The 17,746-nt window shown below is 44.8% G+C and overlaps 1 pseudogene; it reads right to left on the reverse strand.

The window, feature by feature from the left end:
• Positions 1 to 13,695: 13,695 nt before the first annotated feature.
• On the reverse strand, positions 13,696 to 13,812 carry LOC127492553 (small nucleolar RNA SNORA70; annotated as a pseudogene).
• Between the last annotated feature and the right edge of the window lie 3,934 nt (positions 13,813 to 17,746).

The following is a 17,746-nucleotide window of genomic DNA, read 5'->3' on the forward strand; positions in this document are numbered from 1 at the left end:
TGGCCTCCCGCAGTGCCGGCATCCCATAAGGGTGCTGGTTCAAGTCCCAGCTGCTCCACTTCTGATCCAGCTCCCTGCTAATGCACCTGGGAAAGCAGCAGAAGATGGTCCAAGTCCTTGGGCTCCTGCTCCTATGTGGAAGACTCAGAAGAAGCTCCTGGCTCCTGGCTTCGGATCAGCTCAGCTTCAGCCATTTCGGCCATTTAAGGGAGTAAACCAGCAGATAGAAGCACGCTGTCTCGCTCTCTCTCTCTCTGTCTCTCTCCCTCTGCCTCTCTGTCTCTGCCTTTCAATTAAATAGTTAAATCTTTTTTTTAAATGGCAGCAGCAGTTCCAGAATTCACTCTGATACTCCACAGCAGCTAGAAGAGCAACAGCATTTTCCTTGTGACATCTATCTCAGAGAAGTGAGAAGACTCTTTGAGACTGTCCCAGCAAAACCTTCTTTTATTCACTCATTCACCTTTTATTTGTTGAAATGCACTATGTGCCGACACACTAGGAGTCATTAGAAAGCAAAACAAAATGTTCTGCCCTCATGGACTTCTAGCAGAAGCTTACAATTTGCTGTCTTGTAAAGCTCATTAGAGCTGCCCCCGACGTTTTAGATTCTGGTAACCTCACTACTTTTTGTCTCCCAAGTCTTAAGTGTGGTAACTGCTTTCAGCCCTTGGTGATCTCTGTTTATGCGGTGTCTCTTTTTTTACTCTTTCAACCTTTGAATACTGTAATATCCAATACTCTATTAAATGATAAATAGAGAGTTGTTTAATAGCAAAAATGAACTCATTTTCTGAAGAATTCTTGACTCATATGAGAGGAAATCTCAACAGAGACCTACTTGCTACTAGAAAAAGTGGGCAAGGTACAATGAATCCCAATCACTGTCTGTAATCAGTGGATTATTTATCACCCATGAATGATGAGTTTCAGGGTCTGTTTAACTGAACAAACCAAAAATCTCATTAAGAAATTATCTAGACTCTTCCTGTCTCCCCACTCTTTTATTGGTCAGTCAACATCAACCAAGCCAAGTGTTTTTTCACAGTGGCAAAATGAACCAGAATCTGTTGAGCAAACAGCTGTGAGTCAACAGTAGTAACAGGAACTTGGGACTGATTTCTATAAAGACGGTCCTATCTGGACATAACTGGCAAATCCATCTCTGCCATCTATCTGCATGAATGAATTTGTGTTGAATGGAAGAAATCTTCTAGGATAAACTTTTCTGAATGGGAATCCAGAGACAAAGAAGACACCAGAAGAGAGAAGGAAGAGGGGAGGATCTGCAGGAAGACAACACAGTGAAACTCCTTCTATCTGACCACATGGACTCAATTCATGCCCCACAGAGACCTAGGGAACAAGTCTTCCAGGAGACAGCCAACGACAACTGACTGGAGCATTCTCTGACTCAGTATGGAACTCAGTGAGCTCCAACTCATTTTCTCTTTGATCCTTCTCTAATTGCACATTCATTCATCCTTATCCTTCCACCGAAACTTCTTGTGAAGGTCATTAATGACCTCTGTGCTACAAAATCCATTGCTGAAATGTCAATTCTTCTCTTTCTTCAATATCAGCACTGCTAGTCCTTTCTGTTCTCTGAAAGCTTATATTTCGGAGACATTCAGTTGCTATGAATGAATGCCAAATAGCTAAAGGAAAACTAATAGTGAAGACAATAATAATTGCCAAGATTATTGAGTATTTACTGTGTGTCAGACACTATTTTAAGCACCTTATGTAGATTATCTCATTTAATCTTCATTGCAATTCTATGAGATGAATACTATTATTATCTTCATTTTACAGATAAGGACTCTCAGGTACAGACAGGTAAAGTAACTTGCCAAAGGTCACATAGATGGTAAGTAGTAGAGCCAGACAGTCTCTACATTTCCATTTATTTGGCCTCAGGAAAATCAAATTCTTTGTCAGAATTTTCAAATTGTCATCCAGATATGTTTTGGTAATTTCTATATCAGGAAGAAAGAGAACTGAATTCAAAGAGGTTGGGTGCTTGGAAAGTTCTCTGTACTACTCTGTTTTCCCCACATTACAATCTTAGCTCAAGTCATGGCTAACCATGGTGTACTGACCCAAAGCCTGAGAACAGAACGCCAGTCACAGGAGCCAGGAGGGGCTGGCAGTCCAGCAGCAAGAGGTCTGCGATGGCCATCCACATTCAGGGCACTGGCCCAGGGTTGGAGCAGAGCAAAAGTAGATGATGCTCTGATCAGAGGCTAATAGAGAAATCTGTTGCTGGGTCTCAGGGACCCAGACACTCAATTGAGGTTCAGGTGAAGAATTCTTATCCCTAAAAAAGGAACTGGCAGGACCAAGAAAAACAGGAGTCCAAGAGAGAAAGATTTTTCAGCAGACTACAAATGTTGAGAATCAGGAGTAATAAACAAAGCACAAAACCATAGGCTCCAGGCAGGCAAGGGACCTATTTACCGTGTTCTATCATATTCCCCTAAACAACTTGGCTCACACCCAAACTAGCCTATGACTTCCAGTTTCCAGTACCAAGCCAAAGGCCTGCCACTAATAGCATGTTCAAGGTCCTATTCAGTGTGTATTGAATGCATAACACACAAGAGGTACACTACTAGGTTCCCTCATGCAAAGCCTAAAGAGCACTGGACTAGGACTCCTGGAATGTACCCTGTCTAAGGAAATGTGGGTATCAAATGTCAGCTTGGGTCTGGATCTGCAATTTGGGGGCTTAGCAAACAGAAGGAACAAAAATGGTAAATCTAGATAGGCAGAGAAATGTCTTCGTATTTTTCTTTCCACACTTTCTCTTATTTCTAATTTCCTATATAATTGTTCATTCCAGTCATACTGCTCACAGACTGAATATATCACCAATTGCTCTCAAAGTCTGATAAAAACTGAGGGGATACTCTGATAATTTTTGAATAACCTTAGCAGTGGAATCAATTAAGATCAGAATCAGATTGTTCCCTAAAATTTTCTTTTTTTTCCCCTGGTAAATAAACTTTCTGTATTGATTCCATCCTGACTAAAATGTTACTGACACTTTCTTTACCCTCATTGTAATACTCCATTAAAAAGGCTAAATAATAAAACTAAATGAACTTAATTATCAAAACACAATCAACCAATCAAGAACGGCTCATTAACATGCATACAGAACAACTTCTTACTTTAATGAATACACTGATTTACTATTATCCAAAAGTGGAGAATTGTGCAAAGTTATGAATTAGTTACAGCAAAATATTTCAATACTCCTGAAATATGTTTCATTCCCTGTAGCAATGGTGTATTTCCTTTTTTAAATTGTTTTATCATCCTGTGAAACATCAGATCTGTCTCAATTATTGAATCATTAATTTGAATCATTAAACCCGTGAAGTCCCTTCATCATCAGAGTTCATGTTACGCAATGGATTGCATTTAAACTTTGTGCATATAACTCCATCTTCACTTTTTTTTTTTTTCAATAGGCAGAGTGGACAGTAAGAGACAGACAGAAAGGTCTTCCTTTTGCCATTGGTTCACCCTCCAATGGCCGCTGTGGCCGGCGTGCTGCGGCTGGCGTACCATGCTGATCCGATGGCAGGAGCCAGCTGCTTCTCCTGGTCTCCCATGGGGTGCAGGGCCCAAGGACTTGGGCCATCCTCCACTGCACTCCCGGGTCACAGCAGAGAGCTGGCCTGGAAGAGGAGCAACCGGGACAGAATCCGGCGCCCCAACCGGGACTAGAACCCAGTGTGCTGGCACTGCAGGCAGAGGATTAGCCTAGTGAGCCGCGGTGCCGGCCTCCATCTTCACTTTCACCATTTTACCAAAAATATTTCAATTGTAAAGAATGACAAAAGAAGAGAATACACTAAAGAGACTGATTAAAAACCCTGCAGCCTTAAACTCCTAAACTTGAATTGGAAGTAATAGTATAAACTCGGGGCTGGCGCTGTGGTGCAGTGGGTTAACGCCCTGGCCTGAAGCGCCGGCATCCCATATAGATGCCGGTTCGAGACCCAGCTGCTCCACTTCCGATCCAGCTCTCTGCTATGGCCTGGGAAAGCAGTACAAGATGGCCCAAGACCTTGGGCCCCTGCACCCATGTGGGAGACCTGGAAGAAGCTCCTGGCTCCCAGCTTCGGACTGGTGCAGCTCTGGCTGTAGCAGCCAACTGGGGAGTGAATCAGATCTCTCTCTCTGCCTTTCCTCTCTCTGTGTAACTCTGACTTTCAAATAAATAAATAAATCTTTAAAAAAAGTTAAATTAAAAAAAAATAGTATGAACTCAATATAAGAGCCGGCATTGTGGGGCAGCAGGTTAGACCACTACCTGCAAATGCCAGCATCCCACATGAGTGACAGTTGAAGTCCCGGCTTCTCTGCTCCCAATCTAGCGCCCTGCTGATGAGCCTAGGAAGGCAAAGGAAGGATGGCCCACATGCTTGGGCTCTGCCACCCTTGTGGGAGACACAGATGGAGTTCCAGGCTCCTGACTTCAGACTTGCCCAGTCCTGGCTGTTGTGACCATTTGCAGAGGGAACCAACAGATGGACAATCTCTCTCTTTTTCCCTCTGTCTCTCCCTCTCTGTCTTTAACTCTGCCTTTCAAATAAATAAAACAAATATATAACTTAGTATAAACAAAAAGACTGCAAAAGAAAATTATAAGATAATTAGGAATATGAGTACTGACTGGCTATTTGACATTTATTAAGGAATTATTGTTAATTTTCTTAGATTGACTACAATACTGTGATTGCATTTTTAAAAGCTGTCTTTATTTTTTAGGAAAAACATACAAATAGATTATCAAATAAAATGATATGTCTGAGATTTTAAGTACTGCAGGAAGGTTGAGTGTGTGGCACACCAGTTAATTTGTTACTTGGGATGCTTGTTTTCCATATTGGAGTGTCTGCTTCATATTCTACATCCCATCCAGCTTCCTCTTCTGTGCAACTGAGAGAATGTTAGCTCTGCAGTCTTTAATGTACAAACACCTAAGGAACATTGCCATCTTTCTGTACACTTCTAGAACTTTCCCTCCAGTGCCCTTGAGGTACCAGCAGTCAGCATTCCTTAAGAGAAGTCACTGGGGGCAGACGTTGTGGCGCTGCAGATGAAACCGCCTGCTGTGCCTGCAGCCTCTATTGGAGCACCAGTTCAAGTCCCTGCTGCTCCACCTCCAATCCAGCTCCCTACTAATGCACCTAGGAAGGCAGCAGAAGATGGTCCTAGTGCTTGAATCCCTGCCATCCAAATGGGAGGCCAGGATGTAATTCCTGACTCCTGACTTTAGCCTGGCCTAGCCTCAGCTGTTATGGGCATTTGGAAAGTGAATGGAAGAAATCACTCTCGCTCTCACTCTCGCTCTCTCACTCTTTCACTCTCTTGTACTTTCTCTCCTTCTCTTACTTTGAATTTGAAGTAGATGAAATAAATAAACATTGTTTTAAAACACAAAGAGAAGTCAAAGTCTGGAGCATGTTTCTGAGAGCTAATGTCAGTCACTCTGGATGAAAATAACACAGATTACTTTTTTTTTTTTTTAAGATTTATTTACTTATTTGGAAGTCAGATTTACATAGAGAGAGGAGAGGCAGAGAGAGAGACAGAGAAGTCTTCCATCAGCTAGTTCACTCCCTAGTTGGCCACAACAGTCGGATCTGAGCTGATCCGAAGCCAGGATCCAGGAGCTTCTTCCAGGTCTCCCACATGGGTGCAGGGGTCCAAGGGTTGGGCCATCCTCTACTGCTTTCCCAGGCCACAGCAGAGAGCTGGATCAGAAGTGGAGCAGCCAAGACTCAAACCAGTGCCCACATGAGATGCTGGCACTGCAGGCGGCGGCTTTACCCGCCATGCCACATTGCCAATCCCAAGAGATTACTTCTATTTTATATATTGGTAAACTAATGTTTAGGAAAACTAAAAGAATTTTCCCCCTAAATTTAAAAACTAGTGAGTCACAGAGCCAGATTCAAACCCCAGTCTCACTCAGTTTATTGCCCATGCTCTCCACCATGGTGCACTGGCCTCCTTCAGTCCCAGAAAAACTACTCCAAGCCCAAAGAACATGCTTTCATGTTCTGTCTTTAAAATCATGCCATGGGGCCAGTGCTGTGGTGCAGCGGATTAATGCCCTGGCCTGAAGTGCCGGCATCCCAGATGGATGCCGGTTCTAGTCCCGGCTGCTCCTCTTCCAATCCAGCTCTCTGCTATGGCCTGGGAAACAGTAGAGGATGGCCCAAGTCCTTGGGCCCCTGCACCTATGTGGGAGACCCAGAAGCAGCTCCTGGCTCCTGGCTTCGGATCCATCTGGGAAGTGAGCCAGTGGATGGAATACCTCTCTCTCTCTCTGTCTCTACCTCTCTCTATAACTCTGTCTTTCAAATAAATAAAATAAATCTTTTTTAAAAAATCATGCCACATAGGTATTTGGCCCAGCAGTATGAAGTCTCTTGAGATTCTTGCATCCTATATCAGAGAGCAGGGTTTGTGTCCCACCTCCCAATTCCAGCTTTCTGCTAATGCAGTCCCTGGGAGGCAGCAAGTGATCGCACTAGTGTTTGACTTCCTACTACCCAGGTGGGAGATCAGCATTGAGGCCATTGTGGGCATTTGGGGAATGAACCAGTGGATGGTCTCTCTCTCTCTCTCTCTCTCTCTCTCTCTACTCCTTTATTCTCTCTTCTCTCTCCCGCTCTTTTCCTTTCTTCTCTCTTCTCTCTCTCTCTACTCCTTTCTTTTCTCTTTCTCTCTCTTCTTCCCCCTCTGCTCGCTCTTTCTCAAGTAAATAAATTTAACTTAATAAATAAATAATACAGTTGGAGCATAAATTCCTAGAAGTCAAATGCTTGATCAAGTTTTAAAAATCATGCCCATATACCCTCAGTGAGGACTCAGCTCTGCTGGGAAATGCTGCTACACTTCCCCAAAAAACTATTTCATATCCGCTCAAAAGCCCAGCCACCCCCTCCCATTACCTCTCCACTAATTGTTGACTTTGCCTCATAGTTACTGGGAAAACAAAAGTCAGAAGATGAACATTCTATTGTCACCCCCATGGAAATCCGTGAACCCCTCCATTTCTCTATCAGTGCTTTCTGGCCTCTGTCCCATTACCAAGGAAGACTCCTCTTGTTCATGGACTATACCTAAGCTCCGCTCTAACCTGCTGTCCTTATGGAAGATTCCATCTACAATGATCATGCCTACCCTACACTAAATTAGCCCATCAGCACATAAATATTTTCTCTTCTTGGCACAGATAAGAAGTAAAAATAACAGCACTGCCCTTGCCCACACATCTCCCTCCAGTTACTGCCCCTTTCTCTGCTCTCCTGCATATCAAAACTTGAATAAGCTGGCTTCAGAGTAAGTTTTTATAATGTATTACACAGCATGTGTGTTCATGGTTTATTTTCTAAAAGAGTTATTATTTATTTTAAAAAGGCAGAGTTACAGAGAGAGGGAGAAACAGAGAGAGAAAGAGAGGGAGAGAGAGAGAAAGTCTTCCATCTGCTGGTTCATTCCCCAAATTGCTGCAATGGCTAGAGCTGTACCAGGCTGACTCCAAGAGCTTCCTCTGGGTCTCCCATGTGGGTTCAGGGGCCCAAACACTTGGGCCATCTTACGCTGCTTTCTCAGGTCATTAGCAGGGAGCTGGATTGGAAGTGGAGCAACAAGACTCAAACCAGCACCCACAGGATATTATAGGTGGCAGTTTAACACACTATACCACAACGTCGGACCACATAGTTTAAATAATGTGTATTCCAAAACTATTAAGAGAATAGATTTTATCACCACAAAAAAGTGATAAATAGGTAAGGTGATGTATATGTTAATTAACTTGACTTAATCTATCATGTTTTTACACATCAAAACATCACATTGTACCCTGTAAAAATATACAATCACTATTTTTCTGCTATAAATTTTTTAAAATAATAAGGCATATTTTAAAAAAGAGTTGCCTCTAGTGACATCTGCTTCCCCTTTCTCTCCCCTTTTTCTTAATTCTTCGCTTCAAAGAGGTGCCCACTCCCCTCGTAGAATCTGCTAAAGTCAGAGGCTCTAAAGACCTCCATCTTCCCAGTGCCAATGTGTAAGCCTCTTAACCCCCACACCAACCAACAGAGAGGATCCTTTCCCCATCCCTCAGTCTCCACAACACTAGACTCTCCTGCACTGACACGGGATGAGGTTGGGTGTATTCAGAAATACAGAAAGGAAGCCAGGGTGTTGGGAATGCACAGAGAGGTGGGATTAGAGGGAGTAGGACGGCAGGGATTCCAAGCACTGGGGAGACACAGCATCATGTAGCAAGTTGTAAGGGAGGGGAAGCAGCAGGGAGACTTTGCTGGGATTGTAAGCTGGTGGCCTGTGGCTTTCAGCTCCTGGTTTTAAAGGTCCCTCCAGCCATGTGTGAGGAAGGTCGACTGCACGACTGTAAGGCTCAGAGTAAATCCTAAAGACGTGCCTGTGGCTTCAACTGAACTGGGAAGAAGACAGACACCGGTAATCAAAAATATCAGAAGGACAAAAATAGAACCAACGCGTGAAACTCCAGGCAGCAGTTAAAGTGCTCTTGGAAAACACGAGGGAGCGTTTCATTGGGGGGAGCCCAGCCCCCTCCCAGCAAACCCAAGAAATTGTCAGATGAGGAAGGCTCCTGCCAAGGTAAGGCCACGGAGCCGATGAGCTCCTCGAAGGGCAGACACGCCGCCTGCTGCCGCCCTGGCGGTTCCCATCGGGCGATGCTCGCAGCAGGGAGAGCTTGGCTCATTCTCACCGTAGTATCTGTTCACATTGCTCTTCAGGCCGTGGCGGGACGCTCCAGAAGCTGATGTGCTACGACACAGTTACCTGAGCTGTGCCTCACTAGATGGAGCGGTAGAGGCTGAGCCGGGAACCCACTTGGCACTACCCCAACTCTGCCCCCGATTCTGTTCATCTGCCGATCTTTCTTGTGGTTGTCATCAGAGGCGCGGAGTTTTATGTCCTGGTCAATTTCCAAATGACAGCTTTTGGTGTCAAAGTGATCAAGGAGGGCTGCCTTCCCCTCCCCCAGTGACAGTGCCAGGCAATCACAGGAAATTGATCATGTTGGATAAACTCACCTGATCCTAAAAATGATATTGGCTTCATGCTGCAGGGCAGGGCAAAAACAACTGAAAAATAATTGCCAGTACACCCCAGAGGGAAATTCTTTCCCTTCCCCAAATTTGACAATCAATCTAACCCAGGACACACGACTAAAAATCACAGCTGTAAAGCACTTAATTCCATTTACACACCAAACCTCCATAGCAATTTGGGGTCATTTTGTCTGGGTTTTTATTTTTCTTCATGAAAGACTCTTTTTACAAGAGCAGCAAAGACATATAATACTGAAATATTGAATTAAAAATACTATAATATTAAAGATTTATAATACAACCACATTAGAATAAGCACATGCTGATGTGTGTTCCTATCAATCCTATTTAGATTCACTCATCTTTAGCTATGTTTACATCATTCTCTCTCAATATTTTTAAAGATTTTATTTATTTGAAAGTCAAATTACAGAGAGAGAGGGAGAGACCGAGAGAGAGGGATCTTCCATCTGCTAGTTCATTCCCCAAATGCCCATAACAGTCAGGGCTGGACCAGGCCGAAGCCAGGAGCTTCTTCTTCTGGGTCTCTCATGTGACTGCAGGGGCCCAAGCACTTGGGCCATCCTCCTCTGCTTTTCCAGGTGCATTAGCAGGGAGCTGAATTGGAAGTGGAGCAGCCAGGACTCGAACCAGTGCCCATATAGGATGCCAGCACTGCAGACAGCAGCTAACCCACTGTGCCACAGCACTGGCCCCTCTCTCTCAATTTTTAATAGATTTATTTATAATTTAAAAGGCAGAATGTCAGGGAGAAAGAAACAGGGAGAGGTCCTCTATCCTCTCGTTCACTCCCCATATGGCCACAACAGGTGGGTCTGGGCCAGGCTGAATCCAGGAGCCATAAATTCCATCCTGGTCTCCTACATGCGGGGCAGGGGCCCAAGTATTTGGGTCAGTTTCTATTACCTTCCCAGGTGCATTTGTAGGAAGCTGGACCAGAAATGAAGCAGCCAGGACTTGAACTGGCACTACAAATGGACTGGCAGCATCACACGTGGTGGCTTAATCCACTGTACCATGACGCCATCTCCCTTCTCAATTTTCAAAACATTAAACAAGTTGAAGTTAAATGTATCTTAGGCTGTTTTCCATTGCCATATCTGAAAACCACAGCTTGGGTGATTTACAAAGAACAGATGCTCGTGTGACTCAAGATTGTGGGTGCTGAGAAATCCAAAGGCAGGGTGGTGGCATCTGATGATGGCTTTCTTCCTGTGATAACACCAAACAAAGCAACACAGACTGATGTGAAGGCAAGCATGTGTCAGCTCAGGTCTCTCTTCCTCTTCTTACAAGATCACCTGTTGGACCGGCCCCACAGTTCACTTGGCTAATCCTCCGTCTGCGGTGCCAGTACCCCGAGTTCTAGTCCCGGTTGGGGTGCCGGAACCTGTCCTAGTTGCTCCTCTTTCAGTCCAGCTCTCTGCTCTGGCCCAGGAGTACAGTGGAGGATGGCCCAAGTGCTTGGGCCCTGCACCCACATGGGAGACCAAGAGGAAGCACCTGGCTCCTGGCTTCGGATCGGCGCAGCGCGCTAGCCATAGCGGTCATTTGAGGGGTGAACCAATGGAAAAGGAAGACGTTTCTCTCTGTCTCTCTCTCTCACTGTCTAACTCTGCCTGTCAAAAAAAAAAAAAAAAAACACCTGTTGGGGCTGGTGCTATGGTGTAGAGGATTAAGCCTCTGCCTGCAGCACTGGCATCCCATATGGGTACTGGTTTGTGTCCTGGCTGCTCCACTTTCAATCCAGCCCCCTGCTAATGGCCTGGGAAAAGCAGCAGAAGTGGGAAACCCAGATGAAGCTTCTGGCTCCTGGCTTTGGTCCGGCCCAGACTTGCCCATTGCTGCCATTTGGAGAGTGAACCAGCAGATGAAAGATCTCTCTCTCCTCTCCCTCTCTCTTTCTCTCTCAATCTGCCTTTCAATTAAATAAATCTAAAAAATAAATAGACACATGTCCAATCATAACAGTCCTACCTAGTGACCTTATCTAACACTTAAAAGCCCTACCTCCAAATATCAAATGAATTTGAGGATTAAGTTTCCCGAACGTGAAACTTGAGGAACACATTCCAACTGCAGCAAAGTGGCTCACTGCAAGGTCCTTTTCCACTTAATCTGAGTTCAGTGTGGTAGCTATCTTCAGAAAGCATACCACATTGTACGATACTGCAGTCTTTCACCTACAGAAAATCTCTAGAATGGGCTTACTCACCTCTGCAGAAGTAAGGTGTCCAAGATGACCCATCTGATTCAGAGAGACTTCCTATGACCAGGAAAAGTAGTTTGCATTCCTTTACAGTTAATCTCCAGATGCAACCAAGCTTTCTCACCCTCGCATGCCTTGAATTAGAGAAGTACAGGGGAAGGCACTTTGCCTCTCTCCATTAGTAAGAGTGTGCATGGTGAAGTACGGCTCTGTAGTGTGTGCTGCCCTTTTGAAGATCTTGAACTAATCATGGCATGCCTGCTCATTACTGAGAGCACCCAACCTTCTATAGCAAAATGACCTGGTGCTGACTTGTACATTACTGTGAGTATGTTCAATTTGTATTTTCTTCCCACTGAAGTCTCTGTTCTCTCCCCAAGCCCTCGCTCACCATGCCTCCCCCACAGAGCCACCCACCATGCCAGTTTGCCTCCATATATCCTGCCTTGGTTATTCCAAGTAGGAAAACAGCCTTGATTAGTGTGCAAGAAACCAAACTATTTGGAAAAGAAAACCAGAGCCCTAGCAAATAAACCAGGATCAAATTCCAGAACTGCGTTTCCTGAACTCCTCATCATTGTAATAGCTGGAAAGAGATTCAGTAGCCAACAAACATACAGGAAACTCTAAAAGTGCTCAGCGAGAAAGTGAAGTGAAAAAAAAACAAGGGGAACATCCAAGGACAAACGTCAAGCTTGCCCTCTGTCCCCCAGTGACAGCATCTTACTGTAAGCAGCTGTGTCAACAGCATTTCCCATCCACAAAACACAGTCTTTTTGTATACTGATGTATCGACCTATTCACCTGTTTACCGACAAGATGACTGTCTTTGTTTTTCTTCACAGCTAGTTCTGAAAGTATCAAAAGCCATAAAACTTAGAAAATAAAAACTGAAAATGGAAATTTTGTGGTGTGCATGTTTTCTCACCTTTTTAGAGGGCTGAATGGCAAGCCTTTTTGGTAAATCTGAGATTCAATCTACATGGATATAGGGTGGCCCAAAGTCCTAGGGTGGAGGAGTTGCACGTCAGCCAGGCAGGCAGCGTGGCTCAGATGGGATTCTAGCCCCACTGTGGACCTGCCTCCATGTTTCTCTAGGCAGGCGGCATACTTCCTTTGCATCTCAGTCTTGTCAACTTTTTTTTTTTTTTTTTGACAGCCAGAGTGGACAGAGAGAGAGAGAGACAGAGAGAAAGGTCTTCCTTTTGCCGTTGGTTCACCCCCCAATGGCCGCTGCGGCCAGCGCACCACGCTGATCTGGTGGCAGGAGCCAGGTGCTTATCCTGGTCTCCCATGGTGCAGGGCCCAAGCACTTGGGCCATCCTCCACTGCACTCCTGGGCCATAGCAGAGAGCTGGCTTGGAAGAGGAGCAACCGGGACAGAATCCAGCACCCCGACAGGGACTAGAACCCGGTGTGCTGGCACCGCAGGTGGAGGATTAGCCTAGTGAGCCGCGGCACCAGCCAGTCTTGTCAACTTTCAATGGGCCCATAATAACCATCAAAACACCATTGTGAGAATTTAGTGAAATAATCTATGTAAAGCAACTGGCGCTGTTCCTGGCACATTTTACCTGATCAGTAGATAACAAAGTTTGTTCCTGCCTTTACCTCTAGTTAGACTCCTAGAGATATACATCAGCTAGGTTCATAAAGTTTCTGAGAAGTCCATTTCAACATCTTAGTATGATGTCTAACAGACTTGAACATAACTATGGGGTGCTTTCCCCTTATGCTAGATGCCACTGTGCATCTTCCCTTGCCTTTTGGAGGATTAAAGCCAACATGTTATACCACCCTGTGCAGTAGCCAGCAGCCACATCTGACTCTTGAACACTTGAAAAGTGACTTGTTCAACTTGGGGTGTGCTGGAAGCGTAATACATAGCATATTTCAAAGTCTTAGTACAAACAAATGCACAATGTCTCATTTGTCTTTACAGAGAACAGAATTTATTATTGGTTATATGATTAAGGAGAGGGCAGAAGAGTGGAAGTCCTCATGCATGAAGGGCTCACACTTGCCCATGGGACCACAATTGGGGATGTTTTTGACCCCATAGCCATCTGGTATGAGCTGCTTCTCAGCCACAATGTCCTCAAATTCATCCACATTAAACTTGGTAAAGACCCACTTCTTTGACATGTGGATCCTCTGGCAGCCAAAGAACTTGAACTTGGCCCTGCAAAAGGCCTCCACCACATTTTCCTTGCTATGTAGCTTGATGTCTTGGCCAATGTGACCCCTGGCCAAAGGCACCCCGCATAACTGCCTGGAGGCCAGATTAGGAAGAGCATGCAGTCAGAGGCATGAATGTCCACTGGAAAAGGCTGTCTCTAAAGGTCCCTTAGGCAAACCACATGAGCAATAGGTTGCATACAGGACCAAGTTCCATATAGGAGCCTGCTGTCTGCAGTCATGGCACACTACGCTCCTTGACTGCATTTTTAAATGATAATATTTTCTATATAGTGGGCTCAATAAATATCTATTATTAAAATTAACTTCACCCATATCCTTTTTTTTCTTTTTGCCTTTTTAATGAGGCTACAGGAAAATTTCAAAGTGTGTATGCAGTACGTGTGATTTTCTATCAGAAAATGCTAAAGGGCAAAAACCCAGAGACATCCCAAACTCATCATAAAAAGTAACATGTTAGCCACATTCACCAACACCTTGAGGCCAAATCCAGAGAATTCAGAGCCTACACACTCACTTAGCTCAGTATTCCTGGTGCTTTACATCGGACACAGTTGGCCACTCCCCTTCAATCCCTTTTGTTCCTGGCAACAATGAGTGAACTACGCTACAAAAAGAGGGTCTTTAGCATTTCTGTCCATCTGGATGAACCACGCGTTATGTGCCCAATAGCCACAAGTGGTTAAGGACTCATGTGCTGACAGCTCAGCTCCAAAATATGAACCCCCTATTTTTCAAGATTATTTTATTATTTATTTGAAAGTCAGGGTGACAGAGAGAGAGAGAAAGAGATCTTCCATATGCTGGTTCACTTCCCAAATGGTCACAACTGCTGGGGCTGGGCCAGTTGAAGCAAGGAGCCTGGATCTCCATCCAGGTCTCTCACATGAGTGGAAGGGGCCCAAGCACTAGGACAATCTTCTGCTGCCTCCCTAGCCACATTAGCAGGGAGCTGGATTGGAAGCAGAGGAGCTGCGACTCACACTGGTGTTCTGATATGAGAAGCAAGAGCTGTAGGCAGCTGCTTAACACACTGCACCACAACACTTCTCCCCTCCCCCGCCCCTACAGCTTCTTGAGCATAATAAGAAAGTTCCCCTTGGTGAAAGAGGGATGCATTTTCAAAACAACGCAAATAAATCATCCCTAAAAGAACCAAGCTCAAGCCATTCCCCAAATCTTAACCCAACTCTAGATTTTTGTCCAGTAAGATTATAATAATCACTTTCCAATAATAGTCTCCACTTCTTAATTTAGAATTGGCCTAGCAATCAGAAGTGTTCATCCTAATGTAGGCTTACAGAAGAGTCCAATTTACAGAAAAAGACAAAACAATGTAAGTTCCCATTTGCTACTAGTTGCCAGGTGTTGCATTTTGAACTTTGAAGATATCAGACACATAGCTTGACTAATTGCAAATAGGGTATGGAATACAGCAACACAGTAAAAGTTGGCCAGGTAAGGAGTCTGGAACTTTTCTTTTTTTCATTTTAGGATGTAGCTGTTATTCCTGCATTTCAATGCATGGCAATATTTTTGTTTTTGTTTTGTTTTGTTTTGTTTTATGAAACACCATTCAGTGTGCATCTCCCATTTCTGAGGCCCCATGAGCAGAGTAGTTCTATGTATGAAATGGTGTGTAATCTACATACCCATCACAGTTTATTTTACACTGAAGATTGTATATTAGTATTTATTTTGTTTTTTAATATTTATCTGAATGGGGGTTTATTCATCAAATGCCAGCAACAGCCAGGAGTAGGCCAGGCTGAAGCCAGGAACCTAACCCTACCAAGGTCTCCCAAACACTTGAGCCATCATCTGCTACAGGAAACTGGATCAGAAGCAGAGATGGAAGTCAAACCAGGAATTCTGGTATGAGCTTAATCCATTGCAGCACAACACCCACTCCTATACATAATTTGTAAAATCCTGGGAAAATAAAAATTAATCCTTTCCACAGATAATTCTTACATTTAAATCTTGCAAGAGCATTGATTGTTAATGACTCTGGGACAAGTGCAATTTGAGATTTTGTCCCAAAGACAGAAGGTTCAAGTGGAGCTAGTGCCAGTGAAGAATGAAGGTGCTATAGCCAGTGGGCCATTGTGTTGTGCTCTGAGGACTAACTTTAGCTCTCCTCATTCTTGGATTTGACCAAATATATTTTTGAAAGATTTATTTATTTATTTGAAAGTCAGAGTTACACACACAGAGAGAGAAGGAGAGGCAGAGAAAGAGAGGTCTTCCATCCGCTGGCTCACTCCCCAATTAGGCGCAACGGCCAGAGCGGTGCTGATCCGAAGCCAGGAGCCAGGAGCCAGGAGCCTCTTCCTAGTCTCCCATGAGGGTGCAGGGCCCCAAGGACTTGGGCCATCTTCCACTGCTTTCCCAGGCTGTAGCAGAGAGCTGGATCGGAAGTGGAGCAGCCAGGACTTGAACTGACACCCATATGGGATGCCGGCACTGCAGGCAGCAGTCTTACCACTACACCACAGTGCCGACCCCAACCAAATATCTTAAATTGATTCATCCACTTTATAAAATGTGTTCCCTTTTTTAAAAAACCTGCATTCTTTTTAAGATTTGATATTTAGGGGCCAGTGCTGTGGGGTAGTGGATACAGCTGCTGCCTGCTGCGCTGGAATCACATATGGGCACTGGTTTGTGTCCTGGCTGCTCCTCTTCCGATCCAGCTCTCTGCTATGACCTGGGGAAGCAGTGGAAGATGGCCCAAATTCTGGGGCCCCTGCACCTGTGTGGGAGACTTGGAAGAAGCTCCTGGCTCCAGCCATTGCAGCCATCTGGGGAGTGAACCAGCAGATGGAAGACCTTTCTTTCTATGCTCCCCTTCTCTCTGTAACACTGCCTCTCAAATATATAAACATAGAATCTTTTTTAAAAGATTTATTCATTTATTTATTTATTTGAGAGGCAGTGTTACAGAGAGACAGAGAGAGGTCTTTCGTCCACTGGTTCACTCCCCAGATGGCCACAACAGCCAGAGCTGCACCAATCTGAAGCCAAGAGCTTCTCCCAGGTCTCCCACACGGGTGGGGCCCAAGCATTTGGGCCATCTTCTACTGCTGTCACAGGAACATTAGCAGAGAGCTGGATCATAAGAGCGGCCAAGACATGAACCGGCACCCGTATGGGATGCTGGCACCGGAGGCAGAGTCTTAGCCTACTAAGCTACAGTGCCAGCCCCAATCTCCTTTTTTTTTTTTTTTTTTTTAAAGGACTGATGTCACTAGGTCGAGTTGTGGGACCACACAGGAAGCACACGGTAGGGACAGTGTGATCAGGGCAGCTGCCTTCTTCTCCACTTGGTCCCCACTCTACCCAAGTAACCATGGACTAATTACTTAGCCCCTCTCAGCTTCTGTTTCCCATTAGTAAATTGAAACCAGTAACAGCTCTCCTGCACCACACACATGCAGTTGTGAGGGCCAGCAGAAACAGCAGTTTCACTCTTTCCCCTGCCTGAGGCACACAGGGAATATAGACTTCAGCCACCCCCTCAGATCCCTCCTTTGACCGGCACCCCATCAAGTTAAGAGGCAGAGGCAGAGGGAAAGCAGAGAACGTCTGCATGGCAGGGCTCAAAGACACAAAGCAGCGAACTGAAAAGTTAGTCCTTTTCCGTTTTGAGGACCCATTAAGCTCAGGACTCTAGCAAGCTCTAACTTCATAAGTCACTAAAAGCCTGGTGCCTTTTCTGTCTGCAGCACTGCGTTAGCCACTGGAAAAGCCAGAGACTCTCCAGACCCCACACAGTATTTATGAGGCTGGAAGAGCAGGTGGCAGCCGGCAATTTTGCCAAGGGAAGTAAGCAGGTCCTCAGCTCCTGTTCTGCTGCAGTGCTAAGGATGGGCAGAGAAGGAATGAGCAGATCTCACACGTGGTTGACAGAAATGAAGGAAGTGCAGTGAGCTTCTACACGTGTGATAACAGAGAAACAGGCAGAATATTGTGGTGCATCCAGCCACTGATTGTGAAGAACGTATGGCGTCAAAAATGAAACATATTCAAGGACTAAATTAAATTCCTGAATTTCTAATTCAAGACATAAGATGTCAGCAAAATGCGTGTAGCTTGCTGCTTCAACTTGTTTGCTTACGGGGACACATTCATTTCCTTTTGCCCTTAAAGATTCCTTGACGTATGTTTTCTGAGAACT

This window comes from Oryctolagus cuniculus, chromosome 10 (assembly GCF_964237555.1).
Source record: "Oryctolagus cuniculus chromosome 10, mOryCun1.1, whole genome shotgun sequence".
Lineage (NCBI taxonomy): Eukaryota > Metazoa > Chordata > Mammalia > Lagomorpha > Leporidae > Oryctolagus > Oryctolagus cuniculus.